Source organism: Equus quagga, chromosome 10 (genome assembly GCF_021613505.1).
Source record: "Equus quagga isolate Etosha38 chromosome 10, UCLA_HA_Equagga_1.0, whole genome shotgun sequence".
Taxonomy (NCBI): Eukaryota; Metazoa; Chordata; class Mammalia; order Perissodactyla; family Equidae; genus Equus; species Equus quagga.
In genome coordinates this window covers 73,941,093-73,964,664 of record NC_060276.1, presented here as the reverse complement: position 1 = coordinate 73,964,664, position 23,572 = coordinate 73,941,093, and positions in this window count along the sequence as shown.

The window sequence follows — 23,572 nt, the reverse complement described above, 5'->3', positions numbered from 1 at the left end:
GTTTCATCAGACTTTTGTGGCAGGGTATACTAGACTCATAGAATACATTAGGAAGTGTTCTCTCTTCTATTTTTTTGAAGAGTTTGAGAAATGTTCCTGTTATTTCTTCTTTGAATGTTTGGTGCATTTCACCATTGAAGCCATCTGATCCTGGACTTTGTTGAAAACGTTCTGTATATGTCTATTAGATCTGTTTGTGTGTGTGTGTGTGTGTGTGTGTAAGGAAGATTGGCCCGGAGCTAACATCAGTTGCCAATCTTTCTCTTTTTGCTTGAGGAAGATTGTCACCGAGCTAACATCTGTGCCAATCTTCTTCTATTTTATGTGAGATGCCATCACAGTGTGGCTGGACAAGCAGTGCTAGGTCCACACCCAGAATCCAAACCTGTGGACCCCAGACCACCAAAGCAGATCTTGTGAACTTAACTACTACACCACTGGGTGGGCCCCAGATCAGGGTTTTTTAGTAGTGTTGTTCAAGTCCTCTATTTACTTATTGATCATCTATCTAGTTCTATCCATTATGGAAAGTGGAATCTTGAAGTCTCCTCCTATTATTGTAGAATTGTTTATTTCTCCTTTCAACTCTGTCAATGTTTGCTTCATATATTATGGAGCCCTGTTAGTTGGTGCATATATGTTTATAAATATATCTTCTTGAAGAGTTGACTATTTTATCAGTATATAATTTCCTTCCTTGTCTCTTGTAACAGGTTTTGACATAGAGTCTATTTTGTTTGATATTAACATAGCCACATCAACTGTATTTTTGTTACTATTTGCATAAAATACCTTCTTCCATTCTTTCCATTTAAAGTCTCTTTGTGTCTTTGGATCTAAAGTGAATCTCTTGTAGAAAAGATATAGCTGGGTCATGCCTTTTTATCTAATATGCCAATCTCTGCCATTTGATTGTTTGCATTTAAAAATAATTACTCATAAGGAAGGACTTACTTGTGTCATTTTCCTCTTTTCTTTTTGTGTATTTTACACCTTTTTGTCCCGAATTTCCTTCATTACTGCCTTCTTTTGTGTTTGGTTGAGTTTTTACAGTGTATCATTATTATTCACTTCTCATTTCCTTTTTTGTCTTTCTTTAGGTATTAGTGGTTGCCATGGAGACTATAATTGATATTCTAAATTTATAACAATTGGTGCCAGCTTAGCCTCAATAGCATTTAGAAAATATGCTCCTATACAGCTCAGCCCCATTTTTACATTGTTGTTGACACAAACTATTTCTTTATACTTGTGTGCTCAATAACTTAGGTTGATAATTACTTTTAAGTATTTGTCTTGTAAATATGTAGGAAATGCAAAGTGAAGTTATGAACCAAAATTGAAATACTACTGGCTTTTATATTTACCTACGTGATTATGTTTAATGGATATCATTATTTCTACTGTCCTTTCATTTCAACCTGAAGGACTGTCTTTATCATTTCTTGTGTAACAGTCTACTGGTAACAAACTTTTTCAGATTTTTATTATCTAGAATGTCTTAATTTCTCCTTCATTTTTGAAGGATAGTTTTGCCACCTATAGAATTCTTTGTTGACAGGTCGTTTTTTCGTTCAGTACTTCAAATATGTCATCTCAATATCTTCTACTTCCATAGTTTCTGATGAGGAATTGGCTGTTAATCTTATGAAGGACCCTGTATGTGATAAGTTGTATGTCTTTTGTTGCTTTTAAGATTCTCTTTATCTTTGTCTTTGAACAATTTGATTATAATGTCTCAGTGTGGATCTCTTTAAGTTTGCCTTTCTTAGTGTTTGTTAAGCTTGGGTGTGTAGATTCATATATTTCATCAAATTTGGTAAAATTTCACCAAGTATTTGTGCACATATTCTTTCTGCCCATGTCTCTTTTTCTTCTCCTGGGATTCCCATAATGTGTATGTTGGTGTTCTTGATGGTATCACATAGATCCCTTAGGCTCTGTTCAGTTTTCTTCATTCTTTTTACTTTGTGGTAATCAGAATCAATAACTTTAATTTTCCTATCTTCATGTTTGCCAATTCTTTCTTCTGCCTACTCAAATGTGTTGATGAACACCTCTGGTGGATTTTTTCTTTCAGTTTTATTTTTACCGCCAGAACTTCTAGTTTGTTCTTTTTTTATAATTTCTCACTCTTTATTGTTACTCTCACTTTTTTAATATACAATTCCCTGATTCCTTTTAGTTCTTTATACATAGTTGCCCTTTAGCTTTTTAAGCATACTTCAGACAGTTGATTTAAAACATTTGTCTAGTAAGTCCTATCACTGGACTTATGGATGGTTTTTGTCCATTTTTTCCCAGTGAATACATCATACTTTCCTGTAAAATTTACATATTATAATATACTAACTCTGGAAATCAAAATTTTCTCCTTTACACAGGGTTTGCTGTTTTTGACTGTTGAATGCTGCACTTGTCTATTTGTTTAGTGAATTTTCCAGACAATTTTTGCAAAGACTGTATTCCTTGTCATGTGTGGTCACTAAACTCTCTCTTACTATAGCTTATGTTTAGCTTGAGTTTGAGCAGGGAATTCCTTTAGTTCCAAAAGCTAAAAAAACAAAACAAAGGTAAACCACCTCTCCCAGTCTTTGCAGATTGGTTTTGTACAGGGCACTCCTTCAGCAGTTAGCCAGGCTATATACAACTTTGCCTTATCCTTTCCTTTCTCCTTACACTGAGGCCAAAGATCAACCAAAGTTGAAAGCTTTGGGTCTCCTAAGGTGTTTTCTGAGCACGTATCCTACCCTGGGCATGTTTGGAAATTTGAAAATTCTCCAGAGTACATAGACATTTTTGGTAGCCCTAATTTCCCAAAGACAATTTCTTCCTAGATTTTCCTCCCAGACTTTAGAAATTCTATTTTATGTCTCAGCTATAATATTTTTGTTGTTGGTGTTGAGGTAAAATTGACATACATTATGTTAGTTTCAGGTATACAGCATAATCATTTGATATTTGTATATATTGCAAAATGATCACCACAATAACTCTAGTTAACATCTGTTATTATACATAGCTACAAAATTTTTATTCTTGTAATGATAATTTTTAGTATTTACTCTTAGCAACTTTCAAATACACAAAACAGTATTGTTAACTACAGTGCTCATGCTATACATTACATCCCTTGACTTACTTGTTTTATAAATGGAAGTTTGTAATTTTTTACTCTCTTCACCTATTTTTCCTACTCCCCCCACCCCATCTAGCAACCACCAGTCTGTTCTCTGTATTGATGAGTTTGGTTTTATAGTTTTTTATTTTTTTTGGTTTGCAGATATAAGCAAGATCACTCAGTGTTTATCTTTCTCTATCTAATTTATTTCACTTAGCATAATGCCCTTATGGTCCATCCATGTTGTCACAAATGGCAAGATTTCATCATTTTTTATGGGTGAATAATATTTCATTATGTATATATACCACATTTTCTTTATCCATTCATCCATTGATGGATACTTAGGTTGTTTCCATATCTCGGCCATTGAAAATAATGCTGAAATGATCATGGGAGGGCATATATATTTTTGAGTTAGTGTTTTTGCTTTCTTTGGATAAATATACAGAAGTGGAATTGCTGGATGACCTGGTAGTTTTATTTTTTAATATTTTGAGTAACTTCCATAATGTTTTCCATAGTGGTTGCACCAATTTACATTCCCACCAAAAATGCACAAGAGTTCTCTTTTCTCCACATCCTTGTCAACATTTATTCCTTATCTTTTTGATAGTAGCCATTCTAACAGGTGTGAGATGGTATCATATTATGGTTTTAATTTACATTTCCTTAATAATTAGTGGTGTTGAACATCTTTTCATGCACCTGTTGCCCATCTGTGTGTCTTCTTTGATAAAATGTCTATTCATATCCTCTGCCCATTTTTTAATTTGATTGTTTTCTTGCTATTGAGTTTTATGAATTCTTTTTCTTTTTTTAAGATTGGCACCTGTACTAACATCTGTTGCCAATCTTCTTTTTTTCTTCTTCTTCTCCCCAAAGTCCCCTCAGTACATAGTTGTGTATTCTAGTTGCAGGTCCTTCTGGTTCTGCTATGTGGGACACTGTCTCAGCATGGCTTGATGAGCAGTTCCATGTCTGCACACAGGATCTGAAGTGGAAAAACCCCAGGCTGCTGAAGCAGAGCAAGTGAACTTAACCACTTGGCCATGGTGTTGGGCCCTGAATTCTTTATATATTTTGGATATTAATTCCTAATCAGATATATGATTTACAAATGTTTTCTCCAATTTTGTAGGTTGCCTTTTCATTTTGTTGGTTTCCTTTACTGTGGAGAAGTTTTTTAGTTTAATGTAGTAACACTTGTTTATTTTTAGTTTTGTCACCTTTGCTTTTGGTGTCAAATCCAAAAAAGCATTGCCAAGGCTGATGTCAAGGAGCTTACTGCCTTTTTTCTTCTAGGCATTTTAAGGTTTCAGGTCTTACATTCAAGTCTATAATCCATTTTGAGTTAACATTTGTGTATTGTGTAAGACAGTTGTCCAATTTTATTTCTTTACATATGACTGTCCAGTTCTTCTCACACCATTTGTTGAAGAGATTTTCCCTTCCCCATTGTGCATTCTTGGCTCCTTTGTCATCAAGTAATTGACTGTATATGCATGAGTTTATTTCTGTGCTGTCTATTATGTTCCATTGATTTATATATCTGTTTTTATATCAATACCATACCGCTTCGATTACTATAGCTTTGTAAATCTTGAAATGTGGTTGGATTGTTTGTTTTATTTCTGCGAAAAAAATCCATTGGAATTTAATAGCGATTTCATTGATCTGTAGATTGCTTTGTGTAGTATGGACATTTTAATGCTATTAGTTCTTCCAATCATGAGTACAGAATATCTTTCCATTTATTTGCGTCTTAAATTTCTTTCAGCAATGTCATAGTTTTCAGTGTACAGGTCTTTCATCTCCTTGGTTAAATTTATTCCTAGGTGTTTTATCCCTTTTCATGCAATTGTAAAGGGGATTGTTTTCTTAATTTCTCTTTCTTTTTGTTTTAATTTTTATATTTTTTGGAGTACATCATATTTCAAATTCTGTATACATTACATCAGGTTCACCACCCGAACACTAATTATAGTGCATCCCCTCACATGTGACCCTAATCACCCCTTTTGCCCTCCCCCCCTTCCCCAATGGTAACCACCAGTCCAATCTCCAATGCTATGTGGGTTTTTTTGTTGTTTTTATCTTCTACTTATAAGTGAGATCATATGGTATTTGACTTTCTCCCTCTGACTTATTTTGCTCAGCATAATACTCTTAAGGTCCATCCATGTTGTCACAAATGGCCAGATTTCGTCATTTCTTATGGCTGAGTAGTAGTCCATCGTGTATATATACCACATCTTCTTTATCCATTCGTCCCTTGATGGGCACCTAGGTTGCTTCCAAGTCTTGGCTATTGTGTATAATGCCGCAATGAACATAGGGGTGCAAGTATCTTTATGCCTTTGTGTTTTCAAGTTCTTTGGATAAATTCCCAGCAGTGGAATAGCTGGATCATATGGAATATCTATCCTTAATTTTCTGAGGCTACTCCAAACTGCTTTCCATAGTGGCTGCACCAGTTTGCACTGCCACCAGCACTGAACAAGTGTTCCCTTCTCTCCACACCCTCTCCAACATTTGTTGTTTCCTGTCTTGTTAATTATAGCCATTCTGACCAAAGTGAGGTGATACCTCATTGTAGTTTTGATTTGCATTTCCCTGATAGCTAATGACGTTGAGCATCTTTTCATATGCCTGTTGGCCATCTGTATATCTTCTTTGGAGAAATCTCTGTTCAGATCTTTTGCCCATTTTCTAATTGGATTGTTGGTTTTTTTTGTTGTTGAGCTGTATGAGTTCTTTGTATATTTTGGATATTAACCCCTTATCTGATATGTGGTTTGCAAATATCTTCTCCCAATTGTTAGGTTGTCTTTTCGTTTTGTTGATGGTTTCCTTTGCTGTGAAGAAGCTTTTTAGCTTGATGTAGTCCCATTTGTTCATTTTTTCTTTTGTTTCCCTTGCCTGGTCAGACATGGGACTTGAAAATATGCTGCTCAGACCAATGTCATAGAGCATACTACCTATGTTTTCTTCTAGAAGTCTCATGGTTTCAGGTCTTACATTCAAGTATTAACCCATTTTGAATTGATTTTTGTGCATGGTGTAAGGGAATGGTCTACTTTCATTCTTTTGCATGTGGCTGTCCAGTTTTCCCAACACCATTTATTGAAGAGACTCTCCTTTCTCGATCGTATGCTCTTGGCTCCCTTGTCGAATATTAGCTGTCCATAAACGTGTGGGTTTACTTCTGGGCTCTCAATTTTGTTCCATTGATCTGTGTGTCTGTTTTTGTGCCAGTACCATGCTGTTTTGGTTACTATGGCTTTGTAGTATAATTTGAAATAGGGGAGTGTGATACCTCCAGCTTTGTTCTCTTTTCTCCAGAATCCTTTGGCTATTTGGGGTCTTTTGTTGTTCCATATAAATTTTAGGATTCTTTGCTCTATTTTTGTAAAAAATGTGGTTGGAACTTTGATAGAGATTGCATTGAATCTATAGATTGCTTTAGGAAGTATGGACATTTTAACAATATTAATTCTTCCAATCCAAGAGCACAGAATATTTTTCCATTTCTTTGTGTCTTCTTCGATTTCTTTCAACAATGTCTTATAGTTTTCAGTGTACAGGTCTTTCACCTCTTTTGTTAAGTATATTCCTAGTTATTTTATTCTTTTTGTTGCAGTTGTAAATGGGATTGTATTCTTAATTTCTCTTTCTGCTACTTCGTTGTTAGTGTATAGAAACACAACCGATTTTTGTACATTGATTTTGTATCCCACAACTTGACTGTAATCCTTTCTTATTTCTAAAAGTTTTTTAGTGGACTCTTTAGGGTTTTCTAGATATAAAATCATGTCGTCTGCAAAGAGTGATAGTTTCACTTCTTCTTTTCCAATGTGGATCCCTTTTATTTCTTTTTCTTGCCTGATTGCTCTGGCTAGGACTTATAATATTATGTTAAATAAGAGTGGTGACAGTGGGCATTCTTGTCTGGTTCCTGTTCTTAGAGGGATAGCTTTCAGTTTTTCTCCATTGAGAATGATATTTGCTGTGGGTTAGTCATATATGGCCTTTATTATGTTGAGGTATTTTCCTTCTATACCCATTTTATTCAAAGTTTTTATAATAAATGGATGCTGTATCTTGTCAAATGCTTTCTCTGCATCTATTGAGATGATCAGGTGATTTTTATTCTTCATTTTGTTAATGTAGTGTATCACGTTGATAGATTTGTGGATGTTGAACCATCCCTGCATCCCCGGAATGAAACCCACTTGATCATGATGTATGATCTTTTTAATGAATTGTTGTATTCAATTTCCTAGTATTTTGTTGAGGATTTTTGCTTTGATGTTCATCAGTGATATTGGCCTGTAATTTTCTTTTTTTGTGTGTTCTCCTTGTCTGGTTTTGGTATCAGGATAATGTTTGCTTTGTAGAAGGAGTTAGGAAGCCTCCCCTCCTCTTCAATTTTTTGGAAGAGTTTGAGAAGGATGGGTATTATGTCTTCTTTGAATGTTTGGTAGAATTCACCAGGGAAGCCATCTGTTCCTGGACTTTTATTTTTTGGGAGGTTTTTAATTGCTGTTTTGATCTCTTTACTGGTGATCAGTCTATTCCAATTTTCTACATGTTCTTGGTCCAGTTTTGGAAGGTTGTATGTTTCTAAGAATTTATCCATTTCCTCTAGATTATCCAATTTGTTAGCGTATAGCTTTTCATAGTATTCTCTTATCTTTTGTATTTCTGAGGTGTCTGTTGTAATCTCTCCTCTTTCATTTCTGATTTTATTTATTTGAGCCTTCTCTCTTTTTTTCTTGGTGAGTCTAGCTAAGGGCTTGTCAATTTTGTTTATCTTTTTGAAGAACCAGCTCTTGGTTTCATTAATTTTTTCTATTGTTTTTTTAGTCTCTATGTTTCTGCTCTGATTTTTATTATTTCCTTCCTTCTGCTGATTTTGGGTTTTTTTTGTTGTTCTTTTTCCAGTACCTTTAGGTGCACTTTTAGATTGTCTATTTGGGATTTTTCTTCTTTGTTGAGGTAGGCCTGAATTGCTATAAACTTCCCTCATAGAACCACTTTTGCTGTATCCCACAGATTTTGGCATGTCGTGATTTCATTTTCATTTGTCTCCATGAATTTTTGTATTTCTTCTTTCATTTCTTCATTGACCCAATCATTGTTCAGTAGCATTTTGTTCAATCTCCACATTTTTATGGCTTTTCTGGTTTTCTTTCTGTAGTTGATTTCCAGTTTCATACCTTTGTGGTCAGAAAAGATGCATGGTATTATTTTGATCTTTTTAAATTTTGAGACTTGTTTTGTGGCCTAATATGTGATCAAACCTGGATAATGTTCTATGGGCATTTGAAAAGAATGTGTATTCTGCGGTTTTTGGATGGAATGTTCTGTATATATCTACTAAGTCCATCTGGTCTAATGTGTCCTTTAAGGCGAGTGTTTCTTTATTGATCTTCTGTTTGGATGATCTATCCATTGGTGTAAGTGGAGTGTTAAAGTCCCCTCCTATTATTGTGTTACTGTCTATTTCTCCTCTTATGTCTGTTAATAATTGCTTTATATATTTAGGTGCTCCTATGTTGGGTGCATAGATATTTACAAGTGCTATATTTTCTTGTTGGATTCTTCCCTTTATCATTATGTAGTGCTCATCTTTGTCTCTTATTACAGTTTTTGATTTAAAGTCTATTTTGTCTGATATAAGCATTGCTACCCCCGCTTTCTTTTCTTTGCCATTTGCATGAGATATCTTTTTCCATCCTTTCACTTTCAGTTTGTGAGTGTCTGTAGGTCTGAAGTATGTCTCTTGTATGCAGCATATACATGGATCTTGTTTTTTTATCCAGTTGGCCACCCTATGGCATTTGATTGGAGCATTTAGTCCATTGACATTTAAAGTAGCTATTGATAAATATGTATTTATTGCCATTTTGTCACTTTTTCTTTTTTTTGGGTGTTTTAGTAGTTCTTCTCAGTTCCTTTCTTTTTCTCTTGCTCTCTTCACCTGTGGTTTGATGGCTATCTTTAGTAATATGTTTGATGTCTTTTGTCTTACTTTTTTTCCTGCTTGTTATAGGTTTCTGGTTTGTGGTTACCATGAGGATCTTATTTAATATACTATGCATATAACAGTCTATTGACCTCTTTCTAAAAGCTCTACTTTTTCACTTCCCTCCTCCCACATTATATGTTTTTCACATCATATATAGTCTCTTGTTTAGTGTGTGTCTATTCATTACCATCTTATCATTGAAATAAGTGATTTTAGTACATTTGTCTTTTAACCTTCATATTATGTTCACAGGTAGTTGATCTGCTGCCTTTACTATACTTTTACCTTACAAGTGATTTTATTGCCTGTTTTTTCTTCTTGGTGTTTTGTGTTTTTTTGATAATTTTTTTCTTTTATCTCTATTTGCGGTCATTGCTTTCCCACTTAAATAAGTCCCTTCAGCATTTCTTGTAGAACTGGTTTCTTGATGATAAACTCCTTTAATTTTTGCTTGTCTGGGAAGCTCTTTATCTCTCCTTCCATTCTGAATGACAGCCTTGATGGATAGAGTATTCTTGGTTGTAGGTTTTTTCCTTTTAGCACTTCAAATACGTCATGCCATTCTCTTCTCACCTGTAGGGTCTCGACTGAGAAGTCCACTGACAGCCTGAATGGGCTTCCCTTTATATGTCACTTGTGGCCTTTCTCTTGCAGCTTTTAGGATTCTCTCTTTGTCTTTAATTTTAGACATTTTGATTACGATATGTCTTGATGTGGGCCTCTTTGGGATTCTCTTGTTTGGAGCTCTCTGTGAGTTCTTCCTGAACTTGGATGTCTGTTTCCTTCCTCAGGTGAGGAAAATTTTCCTCTATTATTTCAACAAATAAATTTTCTGCCCCTTTGTCTCTCTCTTCTCCTTCTGGGACCCCTATAATCCGAATGTTAGCATGCTTGATATTGTCCCAGAGTTCCCTTACACTGTTCTCATTCTGTCTAATTCTTTTTTCTCTTTTCTGTTCTGCTTGGGTGATTTCCTCTAATCTTTCATCTAGCTTGCTGATCCATTCTTCTGCTTCCTCTACTCTGCTATTGAGTCCCTCTAGTGAATTTCTCATTTGAGTATTGTATTCTTCATTTCTGATTTTTGGTTCTTTTTTATATCTTGCAATTCTTTGCTGATGTGCTCACTGTGTTCATCCATTCTTCTCTGCATATCTGTGAGCACCCTCATTATATTTTGTTCGAATTCTTTGTCAAGGAGTTGGCTAGATTCTGTTTCACTTAGTTCTTTTTCTGGTGTTTTGTACTGTTCCCTTGCTTGGAAAGTATTCCTTTGCCTCCTCATTATGCCTCTTTCTCTGTGCTATTTTCTTTGTACTAGGTGAGTTGGCTATGTCTCCTGATCTTGGAGAAGTGGCCTTATGTATGAGATGCCTTATGAGGCCCAGCAGTGTGCTTCCCGCTCGTCACCAGACCATAAGAACCAGGAGTGACCCCTTTGTGGGCTACTTGTGTTCTTCTGCTGCGGCAGGGTTGCTCCCACCACAGGTACCCAGGGAGTCTGATCTTTCCTTCCCTGGCCAGCTGTTTGTAAATCTTGTTTGGAGGGGCCTCAGCACTGTTGGCTACAAAGTCTATTAGCACACTCTTATTGCAATTGTCCTCTTAATTGGGTTGGTACCCAGTGTAGCTGGTTGCTAGGCTCAGGGGCATACAGTTGTGATAGGCCTGAGGCCAACAAGGCTGATGTCAGTTATCTTAGGAGTGCAGATGAGTAGGACTAGCTCTTGGCATGGAGGCACTCAATTGCTTCAGGCTTTGGAAAGTGGGGCTGATCCTTCTTATGGCTATTTGTGAAACACAAGTCTTCTGCCACTGATAAGCCTCACCACCCTCTGGACCACATACACTGTCAGCACAGTCCTGGTCCGTGCACACTTCTCAACCCCCTGGAGCATACCCCACTGCCACACTGCAGAGGCCCCCACCTCTGCCCCAATGCCCCCCACAGTTCACCTGGTCCTCACACAAGCCCTGCCCCACAGAGGCAGACACCTTTGCCTGCCATAGAGGATCAAGGCACTCAGTCAATGCAGGCTGAAAAGTAGCCTGAGGGCTTGCTGTCAGGTGGGGCCTGTCTCTAGGGCCAGTTGCCTGCCCTGGCTGAACTGGATTAAATCTGTGGTCTAGTGGGTGTGGCAGACCCCTGGGCTAACAGCCCAAGGGATGCACCTCAATGGCCCCCACCTGTGTCCGTATCAGCATGCCTGGACCAGCTCAGAACAACAGCCTCCACCAAAGTCTCAGTCTCCGGAGAGGATCCTCCTCTCACCAAGATGCCCCCAGAGCCCACCAGGTGAGTCTTGTTTCACCAAAGCACAGTCAGCCTTCTCTCTGGTGATTTTAGGTTGCTGCAATGAGTGAGTTTGTGCGTGGGACCTTTAAGATGCGGATCTTCTCGGCTTTCAGCTGATAGCTTTTCTGGGGTGTCCTTGCTGCAGTTAATAGCCAGGAAAGCCAGACAGTAAGACCCCCATCTCAGCTGGGCTGAGTCCGAAGGACGATTATAGCACTATTGCCCCCGATCCGGACCTCACTCCTCCAGGGAGGGCTGGGTACCTTAGGTTGGCTCCTGCCTGGCCAGCTGAGAAGCTCCGCTGCTCCCAAAGGTGGGTTTTTTTCCTCTCTGGCCGGAGTTACAGCCTCTTCTGCTTTCATCAGGACTGTCCCTTGTTGTGGGGGTTCTTTTTATCCAGTTTTCAGTTTTCAATCCAGGGTGATTCTTCCTAAAATTGTTGTAACCTGGTTGTGTTCATGGGAGGAGGCTAGTTCAACGTCTGCTCACAGTGCCATCTTGATGAGAACCTTAATTTCTTTTTCTGATATTTCATTATTAGTGTATGGAAACACAACAGATTTTTGTAAATTGATTTTATATCCTGTAACTTTACTGAATTTGTTTATTAGTTCTAACTGTTTTTTGGTGGAGTCTTTATTGTTTTTTTATTTATAATATCACGTCATCTACAAATAATGATAGTTTTACTTCTACATTTCCAATTTGGATGACTTTTATTTCTTTTTCTTGCCTAATTACTATGGCTAGGAATTCCAAATCTATGTTGAACAAAAGTGGTAGGAGTGGGAATCTTTGTCTTTCTGATCTTAAAGGAAAAGCTTTCAGTTTTTTACCATTGAGGATGATGTGAGCTGTGGGCTGGTCATATATGACCTTTATTATGTTTAGGATGTTCCCTCTATACCCACTTTCTTGAGAGATTTTACTATAAATGACTGTTGAATTTTTCCAAATCCTTTTTTGCATCTATTGGGATGATTATATCACTTTTTATCATTCATTTTGTTAATGTGGTATGTCATGTTGATTGATTTGTGGATGTTGAACTATCCTCTCATCTCTTGAATAAATCACACTTGATCATGGTGTATGATCCTTTTAATATATTGTTGAAATCAGTTTGTTAATATTTTATTGAGGATTTTTGGAAATATATGCAATCAGGGATATTGGCCTGTAGTTTTCTTTGCTTGTGGTATCCTTGTCTGATTTTCCTATCATGGTAATGCTGGCCTCATAAAATGACTTTGGAAGTTTCCTCCTTTTCTATTTTTTGGAAGAGTTTGAGAAGGATTTGTATTAATGATTCTTTGACTATTGGATAGAATTTACCAGTGAAATTGTCTGGCCATGAACTTTTATTTGTTGGGAGGTTTTAGATTACCAATTAAAATTCCTTACTAACAGTCAGTCTGTTGAGATTTTCTATTTCTTTATGACTCAGTTTTGGAAGGTTATATGTTTCTTGGAATTTATCCATTTCTTCTAGATTCTCCAATTTGTTGGTGTATAATTGTTCTTAGTAGTCTCTCATGATCCTTTGTATTTCTGTGGTATGAGTTGTAATGTCTCCTCTTTCCTTTCTAATTTTATTTATTTGAGTCCTCTCTCTTTTTTTCCTGGTGAGTCGGGCTAAATTTTTTTCTATTTTTTTCTTTCAAAGAACCAGTTCTTAGTTTCATTGATCTTTTCTATTGCCTCTTAATTTGCATTTCATTTATCTGTGTTGCAATCTTTGTTATTTCTCTCCTTTTACTAACATTGAGTTTCATTTGTTCTTTGTTTTCTAGTTGCTTATTGTATACATTTAAGTTGTTTACTTGAGATTTTTCTTGTTTCTTGATGTAGGCATTTATTGATATGAGCTTCTCTCTTAGAACTACTTTTGCTGTATACCATAAGTTTTCGTATGTTTTGTTTCCATTTTTATTTGTCTCATGTTATTTTTTTATTTCTCTTTTTATTTCTGTATTGACCCATTATTGTTCAGTAGCATGTTGTTTAATCTCCACATATTGTGAATTTTCTAGTTTTCTTGTCATTGATTTCTAGTTTCATACCATTGTGGTGAGAAAAGATGCTTGATATGATTTCAACCTTCTTAAATTTGTTAAGATTTGTCTTGTGTCCTAGCATGTGACCTATCCTGGAGAATGTTCCATGTACACTTGAGAAGAATGTATATTCTGCTGCTTTTGGATGGAATGTTCTACATATATCTGTTAAGTCTGTCTAGTCTAATGTATCTTTTAAGGCCAACGTTTTCTTATTGATTTTCTGTCTGGATGATCTATCTGTTGAAGTAAGTGTGGTATTAAAGTCCCCTACTATTATTGTATTGCTGTCTATTTCTCCCTTTAGGTCGTTAATATTTGCTTTATATACTAACTTGCTCCTGTGTTGAGTGCATAAATATTTACAAGTGTCACGTCCTGTTGTTGGATTCATGCACTTATTATTATGTAATGCCCTTCTTTGTCTCTTATTGCAATCTTTGTTTTTACGTCTATTTTGTCTGATGTAAGTATTGCTACCTCTGCTTTCTTTTCATTTCTATTTGCATGGAATATCTTTTTCCATCCCTTCACTTTCAGTCTGTGTTTGCCTTTAGGTCTGAAGTGAGTCTCTTGTAGGCAGCATATAGATGGGTCTTCTTTTTTTATCCATTCAGCCACTCCCTGTCTTTTGATTGGAGAATTTAGTCCATTTACATTTAAAGTAACTGTTTATAGAGTGTGTGCTTATTGCTGTTTTGTTAGTTATTTCCTGGCTGTCTTGTAGTTCTGGTATTTTTCTTCTTCTCTTGCTCTATTCCTTTGTGGTTTAATGATTTTATTTAGTGGTATACTTAGATGCCTTTCTCATTATCTTTTGTGTATCTACCATAGATTTTTGCTTTGTGGTTTCCATGAGGCTTGCATATAACAACTTATATTTATAACAGTCTATTATAAGTTAACAATTTCAGTTTGGACACATTCTAAACCTCTATATTTTTAATCCCCCCAACATTTTATGTTTTTGGTGTCACATTTTGCATCTTTTTATATTTTGTATCTCTTATCTAATTACTGTAGTTATAATTATTTTTACTGCTTTTGTCTTTTAATGTATATACTAGCTTTATAAGTGATTAATCCACTATCTTTACTATATATTTACCTTTACCAGTGAAATTTATTCTTCATATATTTTCTTGTTACTAATTATCACCCTTTCTTTTCAGCTTAAAGAAGTCCCTTTAACATTTCTTGAAAGGCTGTTTTAGTGGTAATGAATTCCTTTAGTTTTTGCTTGTCTGGAAAACTCTTTATCTCTCCTTCAATTCTGAGTGATGATAACTTTTTGGGGTAGAGTATTCTTCATTTGAAGATTTTTTTCTTTCAACACTTCAAAGTATATTGTGCCATTACCTTCTGGTCTGCAATTTTCTGCTGAAAAATCTGCTAATGGTCTTATGGGGGTTTCCCTCTATGTAACAAGTTGTCTTTCTCTTGCTACTTTTAAGATTTTCTCTTTGTCTTTAACTTTTGAGATTTTAGTTATAATGTGTTATAATTTGGGTCTTTTTTGGTTCATCTTATTTGTAATTCTCTGGTCTTCCTGGATCTGTATATCTGTTTTCTTCCCTAGGTTAGGGAAGTTTTCAGCCAATATTTATTCAAGTAAATTTCCTGTCCCTTTCTCTCTTCTCATTCTGGGACTCCTATAATGAAACTTTTAGTTTGTTTGATGTTGTCCCATAAGTCCATTAAGCTATCTTCACTTTTTTCTTTTCCTTTTATTTATTTTTTTGCTGCTCTGATTGGGTGTGTTCCTCTGCCTTGTCTTTGAGTTCACTCATCCTTTCTTCTGCTTCATCTAGTTTGATATTGAACCCCTCTAGTGTATTTTTTCAGTTAAGTTACTGTATTCTTCAGCTCTGTGACTTCTGTTTGGTATTTTCTTATATTTTCTATATTTTTGTTGAAGTTCTCACTATGTTCATCTATTCTTCTCTTGAGTTTGGTGAGCATCTTTATAACCATTACTTCAAACACTTTATTGGATAAATTACTTATTTCCATTTCATTAAGGTTTTTTCTGAGGTTTTATCTTGTTCATTCATTTTGAATATATTCCTTTGTTTCTTCATTTTGCTTGATTCTCTGTGTTGGTTTCTATGCATTAGATGAAACAGCCACTTCTCCCAGTCTTGAAAGGTGGAGCTTGTTGTAAGAGATGAACCTTATTATTTATCCCTGCCCTAGCCCTTGGCGATCTCTCAAGCCTTTGTGATTGTCCAAGTAGCCTATTTTATTTTATTTTTTTAAATGATGTCTCATTGCAAGTGATACTAACTTGCTTTTTATTGTTTTTTAAAGATTCGCACCTGAGCTAACATCTATTGCCAATCTTCTTTTTTTTGTTCTTCTTCTTCCCAAATCCCCCCAGTACATAGTTTTATATTCTAGTTGTGGGTGCCTCTGGTTGTGGCATGTGGGACACCACCTCAGCATGGCCTGATGAGCAGTGCCATGTCCATGCCCAGGATCCAAACCAGCAAAACCATGGGCCACCAAAGCAGAGTGCACAAACTTAACCACTTGGCCACAGGGCTGGCCCTTATTTTATTTTTAATAGCTTCACAAGCAGCTCTTGAGGGTATTCCAAGACCAGTCAGTGTCTGAAAGCAGAGGATCTCAGTCAGGACATAGATTCAGGCTGATTGGAGGCCAGGCCCTCAGGCAGTGTTTTTCAAAGAATCCAAATATATAGAGTCCTGTGGGACTTCAACCATAAGGCCTACTGGCCATGAGAGCCAAACAATCAGGAGGTGTCCCCTGGATGATGTTTGCAAAAATCAGGGGTCCAGATGAGTGTATAAGCTACTTTCTGGGAGTACCAATTGGCTGTAGTGAGACAGAGGGAGAGGGCAAAGATGAAATTCCCTGAAAGCACCTCATAGCCTCTAGATGTGTACCTGAAGCCTGTCTAGTCTGTCTTTTCTGAGCTTTCCCTACATAGAATAAATACCACAAAATAGACTGAAGTTTTCTCTGACAGCTTCATGGTTACTAATTTCCTTGTTGTGGTTGTAAAAGAAAAAGAAGAAAAAGAATATCTACTGAGTGTCTATTGTGTTCTAGTCAATGATCCTTCATATACACTATCTCATTTTCTTCTCAGAAGAACACTTTGATGTAAGTTTTTTATTTCCATTTGCAGATGAGGAGCATAAAGCTACAGGTCTCACAACTAGCAAGTGGCATAGTCAAAGTTTTAACCAGGATCTATATGATTCAAAGCACTTCAAATCTTGAGTTAGAGAAAAAAATAATCCATGTGTATGTGACAGCTTGGATTAATTTTTTACACAGCCATTTGTAGTTTTTCTTTTAAAGCATGTCTCGAACTAACTGTTACTATTTGGTTGTATAGCAAGGTGCGATAAAAGTAAGAAATATATTTAACTGATTAATTTCAAGCTGCCATCTTCCTTTACACTATATTCACACGGTTTTTTTGTCTGACATTTCAAAGAAAATATACTGAATCCCAAGATTTTTTTGCTGACTATAGTATATTTTAATATTTTGGTTCTCCAGGTAAATAAAGGGCTTAGGGACCAGTGAGGTGGCTCAAGTAGGGATCATCAAGAAGCTCAGAGCATGTTTTCTGACTTGACATCAATCTCCCACTGCTGCAACTGCCTCACTGACTCTACTATTATGTAACAAATGAGACACAGAAAGGTCTTGAATATCAATCAGGGAGGAGGATGAAAGGAAAGAAGAGGCAAGAATCAGGTCCAAAGTGTCAGGGTCTAGGGTGAAAATATGGTTTAAAAATTTTGCCCCAAGTCTCAAGTTTTCTAGTTCAGTTTATGCCTCTGAATTAATGTTGACATTATTAGTATTGTGAGACTCTTAATCTTAAGGTTGAGTGTTTGTGCTCCAACTTGGGCACCTCATTTGAAGCCTGGTGTAATGGAAAAAACAGGAGATTTAAGTCAGACAACTATGTAAATCTTTTTATGTTCATGTAGTAGATTTGAGTTGTAGTTTTGTCATTTGTGAAGCAAAAATAATAGCAAACTGTCTATACCCCCTTCCAGGATTATTATGAAGATCACATGAGATAGTATAGATAAAAATAACCATGTGAGTTATTTCACCTCCATGTTGGAGATTTGAAGTACAGTTTCCTCATCCATGAAGTGAAAATAATAGTATACTGCTCAGGCCCTTTTCCAGGATTGTTTTGAAGATCACATGAGATAATATACATAAAAGTGGATCATAAACTCTGAAGCATGCACAATCTATTCATTGCTGTTTACCAGGCATTATGTTCAGCTACCAAGGGCACAAGACAGAGCATCTAGACCTGCTTTCTCATCTTCTACCTCTACCCCTAACTACATGATCCTTGAGATCCAAGCCTGCTTTAAAGGAAGCTGGTACAAGAGCTTCCTATGAATTTTTGGTGAAGCAAGTTGACATATTACCATTTCTCTCTCTTGAGAAAAGTTGTGTTGCCCTCTTGAAATGCTACACCCCAAATACTTTACAGTCTCTTTAGATATTTGTGCCTTCTCTTTAGACACTTTATATCCCTTACTGGCTAAGAAGTTCAACATATTTAACTCAATTCTAACACTATTTAACTGGAGATAGCATCAAATCCCACAAGATTACCCTTAGCTTCCCATTTTAGATGCCAATTGCAAGTCCAGGTTGTCACTTGTGCTTCAGACCAACCAGCCACAGACCAGAGGTTCTTACAACCTCCTCCTTTGGGTTTGATTAATTTGATAGAGCAGCTCACAGAACTCAGGAAAACATCTTATTTAACAGCCAGATGGAAGAGATGCATAGAACAAGATATGTGGGAAAGGGATGTGGAGCTCCCAAGCTCTTTCTGGGCGTGCCACTCTCCCCAAATCTCCACACATTCACCAACCCAGAAGCTCTCTGAACCTCATCCTTTTTGATTTTAATGGAGGCTTCATTACATAGGCATGGTTGATTAAATCATTGGATGTTGGTGATTGAGCTCAATCTTCAGCCCCTCTCCCCACTCTGGAGGTGTGGGGAGGGAGATAGGCTGAAAGTTCCAACCCTGTAATCACATAATTGGTTCCCCTGGCAACCAGCCCCCACCCTAAGTGCTCTCCAAAAGTCACCTTATTAACATAAATTCAAGTGTGGTTGAAAGGGGATTGTTATGAATAACAAAAGACAGACTCCCTTTTCACCTTTGTTGCTTTGGAGTTATTTCAGGAACTGAGGGCAAAAGTAACTATTATAGCAAAAGATGTCCCCATGCCTATTGTATCAGAAATTACAAGGGTTTTGTGAGCTCGGTGCCAGAAACGAAATGAAGATATTTATTATTATAAATCACAATATCACACCGACCTAACAGGATTCCTGCTGAAGGCAGGACAGAATGATTAGACATCACCTGGGGAGTGGTGGGGGATGAAGATCCAAAAGTATCCTTTAAATCCCTCCCTGTCCAGCATTGACAGCCCTAAGGTTTTGAACAAATATATATTCTCCTGTTTCCAGGCTTTTAATGGGTAAAATGGAAGTGTCCTATGGGAATCTCCATGGGCTAACCAATCCCTGATCTAAAAGCCTATTGATTACAGGAAAGATTCCTCTTATGGATTCTGGCTTCAAGGGGTATTGTTTTACCCAAGGCCAATGATCAATCTGCTTCAATTTTACCTTTACTGGCATGGCACTGGCTGCTCATCCCACCTGTCCTCATGGCCATACTTCTGATTTAACTCTGCTTGAGACATTTAGAGGAATCTCTTCCTTCTCAGGTGCTGATGTATCTTGCAATAGGGCTGTGTCCTCAACTCCCCGACTTTTAGGGCTGTGGATCTATATTTTATCTTGCTCCTAGCTTACTGAGGCCCCTAACTTAGACAGTATGCCCCCCACACCAGAAGGAGAACAGGGCATTCTGGTACATGCAGAAAAGAATGCTTCAGCATTTTTTATCCTATTTCCCAGGTCAAGGGCTCCAGAAGCCTTTTGGTCTATTTCCTGATACCCCTTATATGTCACACTTTTTATTGGAAAGGTTTCCCTTTTGGGTGTTCAACACCAAAAATGTGGCTCTGGTATTGAGCAAGAACTCAACATGCTCTCCTCCTACTGTCAAGGTCACCTGGGGTTCCTTGGGGGAGACAAGGCTTTGGTTGTCTAGAGCCAACTAAAGACCCCCATGGGCCCATCACATCTCATCTGTAGTCAAGGGATGTTGGCATGACTCAGACCTGTTCTATCCCTTCCCTCTCTGAGGACAGTTTGGACAGTCCTGCCACCAAAGTCCTTCCTGTTAGCAGTATGCACATTGGCTAGCCCACAACTTTGTTGGTGGCCTTCTGGGCTCTGGATGGGGGCCAGGATCACTCACTCATGGCATCTTCTTCCTCTCCCTTGGGTTATCTTGAACAGTCTGAAGGGCTACTATAAGCAAATACGCCTGTCTCTGCATCTTTTTATCCTTCTTTTCCTCAGCTTCATCCTGGTTGTTGAACACCCTGAAAGCTGCCTCTACTAGCTGTGCAGAATTAGTATCAGGACCAATAGCCAACTTTTAAAATTTCCCATGATGTCTGGAACACTTCGAGATATGTAATAGGTATTAAGAGCCATTGTTCTTCCCTGGGCCTCAGGGTCCCAACTTGCATATCGCCTGAAGCAGTCCCACAGCCTCTGAAAAAAAGTTTGGAGGGGTTTTCTTCAGGGACTTGTTGGACCTCTCTTAATTTAGACCAGTTAATGGGTGGCTGGATTACTGTTTGCATGGCTTTCAAAAGCAGACCATAAAAATGTCCTATCTTTTATTGATCATCAGTGTCATTGGGATTCTACCCAGGGTTAGTCCCTGACACAACCTGTTCACTAAGCCTGTGAATTTCTGACCTGGGGACATATTCATCATCTGCTTGTTTCCTGGCTTTTAACAGAATGGCTGACTTTTCCTTTACTTTTGTAGTAGAGGAAAGTTAAAAGGCCCTTTGTCAGGTTTATGAATTCCTCTGGGTCAGCCCTCAATCCTCTAGTGTGTGCTTTCCAACTGTAAATGAAAGGGCTAGCACCATCCCTGGCTTAGAAGACTGTGTGTACTAGAGTAATACTGACAGCTATTCTGACTCCAGCCTAGTCTCAGTGCCAAGCCCACAGTGAAGCAACTGGGCACCAAGCCTCTTCCACCACCATCGCTGCTGTTCATGACCCCTGGGCTGAGCCAAAGCTGGCTGAGTACAGAGCCCCTGCACCCAGGCACCTGCCCAGCCCCTCCCACTGCTACAGTTGCTACCATAGCTGGGGACCCTCCACTGCTGTTGTGATAAGGAAGAGTGCACCGGCCTGCCCCACACCACATCCTGAATGCCTTCCCCTCTGCACCACTGCCATTCCTGCCAGCCAAGGGTGTCATGGCCAGAGACAGTCTGGAGAATGGTGTAAAGCACTTGGGAGAGCCTCCCCTGCATTCTTGGGTCTTTTATTATGGTCTGTTTCCAACCTCCCAGGGGCTTCTTATCAAGATTTTACCCAGAGAAGGTTTAGCACCCTAGTAACCTGAAATCAGATCCAAGTCAAGTAACTAAATCTCCAAAGGGAATTTAACCACACCTAAGGGAACCCATCCTGTCACAGACACAACATAAACATAAGAGGGGCTTGAACCCACTCTCAGTGATCAATGTCAGGTGTACCCAACCGCAAAGATAGAGTCAACACCTCCAGAGGGAGTTTAACCTCACCTAAGGGGACCCTCCTTTTGTCACAGACACAGACACAAAGTACACAAATTCAGAAGTTCCAGAGGGCACTCAAGCCCACATATGACAGACTCAGTGACTACAGGAGCAACTTGAACCCCAAAAAGACAGATTCAGAGACCCCATGGGGGCCTCAAACACCTAAAAGATAGACTCAGTGACTTCAGGGGAGTCTTGAATCCCCACTTCATCACTCCAAAGGAGGCTCAAACTTTAGAGGCTACTCAAACCCCATTCATGACTAGCCAAGGGCCAGATCACTCCTGTTTTGCCAGATCCAAAGCATTGGACCTCTCTAATGACCAGGTTGCGCAATCCCTTAATTATTCCAGAGGGGCCTCAAGCCTCCAAAAGACAGAGCCAGACTTAAACATACTTTGTGAGATAACTTTAAAATAACTTTCAGGGTAGCTGCTGGGTCTCCTGATGGGGCAGCAATGTCAAGTCAGTGGCACAAGCACCAAGAAGGGGTATGTTCCATCTGGGTCACCAATTTTTGTTACTGAACCAAAGTGTGTTGGCCTCCTGGTGAGTTAAAATCAGACTCTCCACCAAAAGCACTTGTCACACAAAGTAGGGTATATTTGCAGCAAGTAGGAGACTATGTGGAATCACTTCAAAGTCATGGCTCTCCTCAAGCACAGGAAAACAGGTGCCTTTTATTTGAGGTAGGGAATGACTATTCAAAAGGGAGAGGTGGGTATTCACTTGTGTAGGCTCATTTGGCATCTCTCAGTTAATCTCTTGCAATGGGGTTCAGTCTGGTTCAGAGTAGTTGGTGATTGCATCTCTTAACATAACAAAAGAAAACAATTTGGAAAAACAGTTAAATGTTTCTGAAACCTTCCTTGATTTCCTCAGGGTAATTAGCCAGTGACACCTTCTTCTACCCAACGCATACTCATGAAACAGTGGCTTTACCTTGGACATGGTGCACTGAGAATATTGGGGCTTGATAGCCCTTCCCCAGCTTATAAGGCAGTGGTTCCACACCAGGCGAGGCAAACCAAAAGGACCTCAGGTTACTGCACCCCCACACACACACCAAGAACTCAGGTTCTAGAGTGAGAATGTCTTTCAGAAAGAAGTTTGTCATTCTATGTACCCCAGATCCAGAGCTCTGGAACAGAGATTTTGCCATAAAACAGATAGTTCCCAATAGTTTCCCAAAGGAACTGACTTTGTTTGCAACAAAGTAAGGAGAAGTTTAAACCTGAGAGTGCACTCAAGAACAGTGGAAATTGGTGAAAGACAATTGGGAAGACATTTGTAGATCTAATGAAAATACAACCTAGACTGTAGGCTGGCAAGCCCACAGGAGGGAACCAGGCAGAAAGACAGATAAGAGGAGGCCTGCTAGGGTGAGAAAAAATATCAAACACTGACCTCAGAAACTATTCCATCAAAGGAGCTACAATTTGATTTGATTACTTTGTAAAGCAACTTATGCCCCAGGACCCTGTTGAAAATAATAGGACAATGAGCCAGCAATTAGTGGAGTCCAACAGCTGAGTGTGACTGGGGAAAGAGGAGAAGAGAATTCTGCTACTACTCTTGTCATCCCAGGGTGACTATGGATGTACCAAAAGCTGTGCCTTCCTGAAGAATGATATCAGAGTCTTAACACTGGGAGTAGGGGAATAGACTTCAGTAAAATAATCTACCCAGTCAATATACAAATAAACAAGGAAATAACAATAACAAGTACTTGGGGAAGGGACCAGTATCCCAAGTTGGTACAATATATTATTTAAAATGTTCAGTTACCCACAAAAAATTATGAAGCATACAAAGAAGCAGAAAAGTATGACCCAGGGGGAGAAGAGCCAAGATGGCGCCGTGAGTAGTCCTCTTTGTCTCTCGCCCTTCGAGTCTACAATTATTTGGACACTTATCGCTTGACAAAGGATATCCAGACAGCATCTCAGGACGTCTGAGACACCCACGCGACTACACATCGGAAGGCGGATGGACTTTCCTCCGGGAGGATGTGGAAATAGGTGAGGGCTCTCCGACCCCGACGGGCAGCCTGGTACCCGCAAGCGGCTTTCTTCCAACGGACGCCCCCAGAGGATCCACGCACGTCTAGGGCAGGAGCGAGAACACAACAGAGGAGCGACGGTGGAAACAGGTGACCAGAACCCTACCTAAACCCCCTGCAATTACTCCTAAACGCAGAGGGAAACTTTGGAGTTGCACACCTGAGCCCGCGGGGAGAGTCTCTCCCCGCCATTGGCGGGGGGATCCAGCCTGGTGCTCGGGGCGCCCGGAGGGTCCCAGAGAGAGACACGGAGGGCACGGAGATCTCCTAGCTGCCGTTGCCCG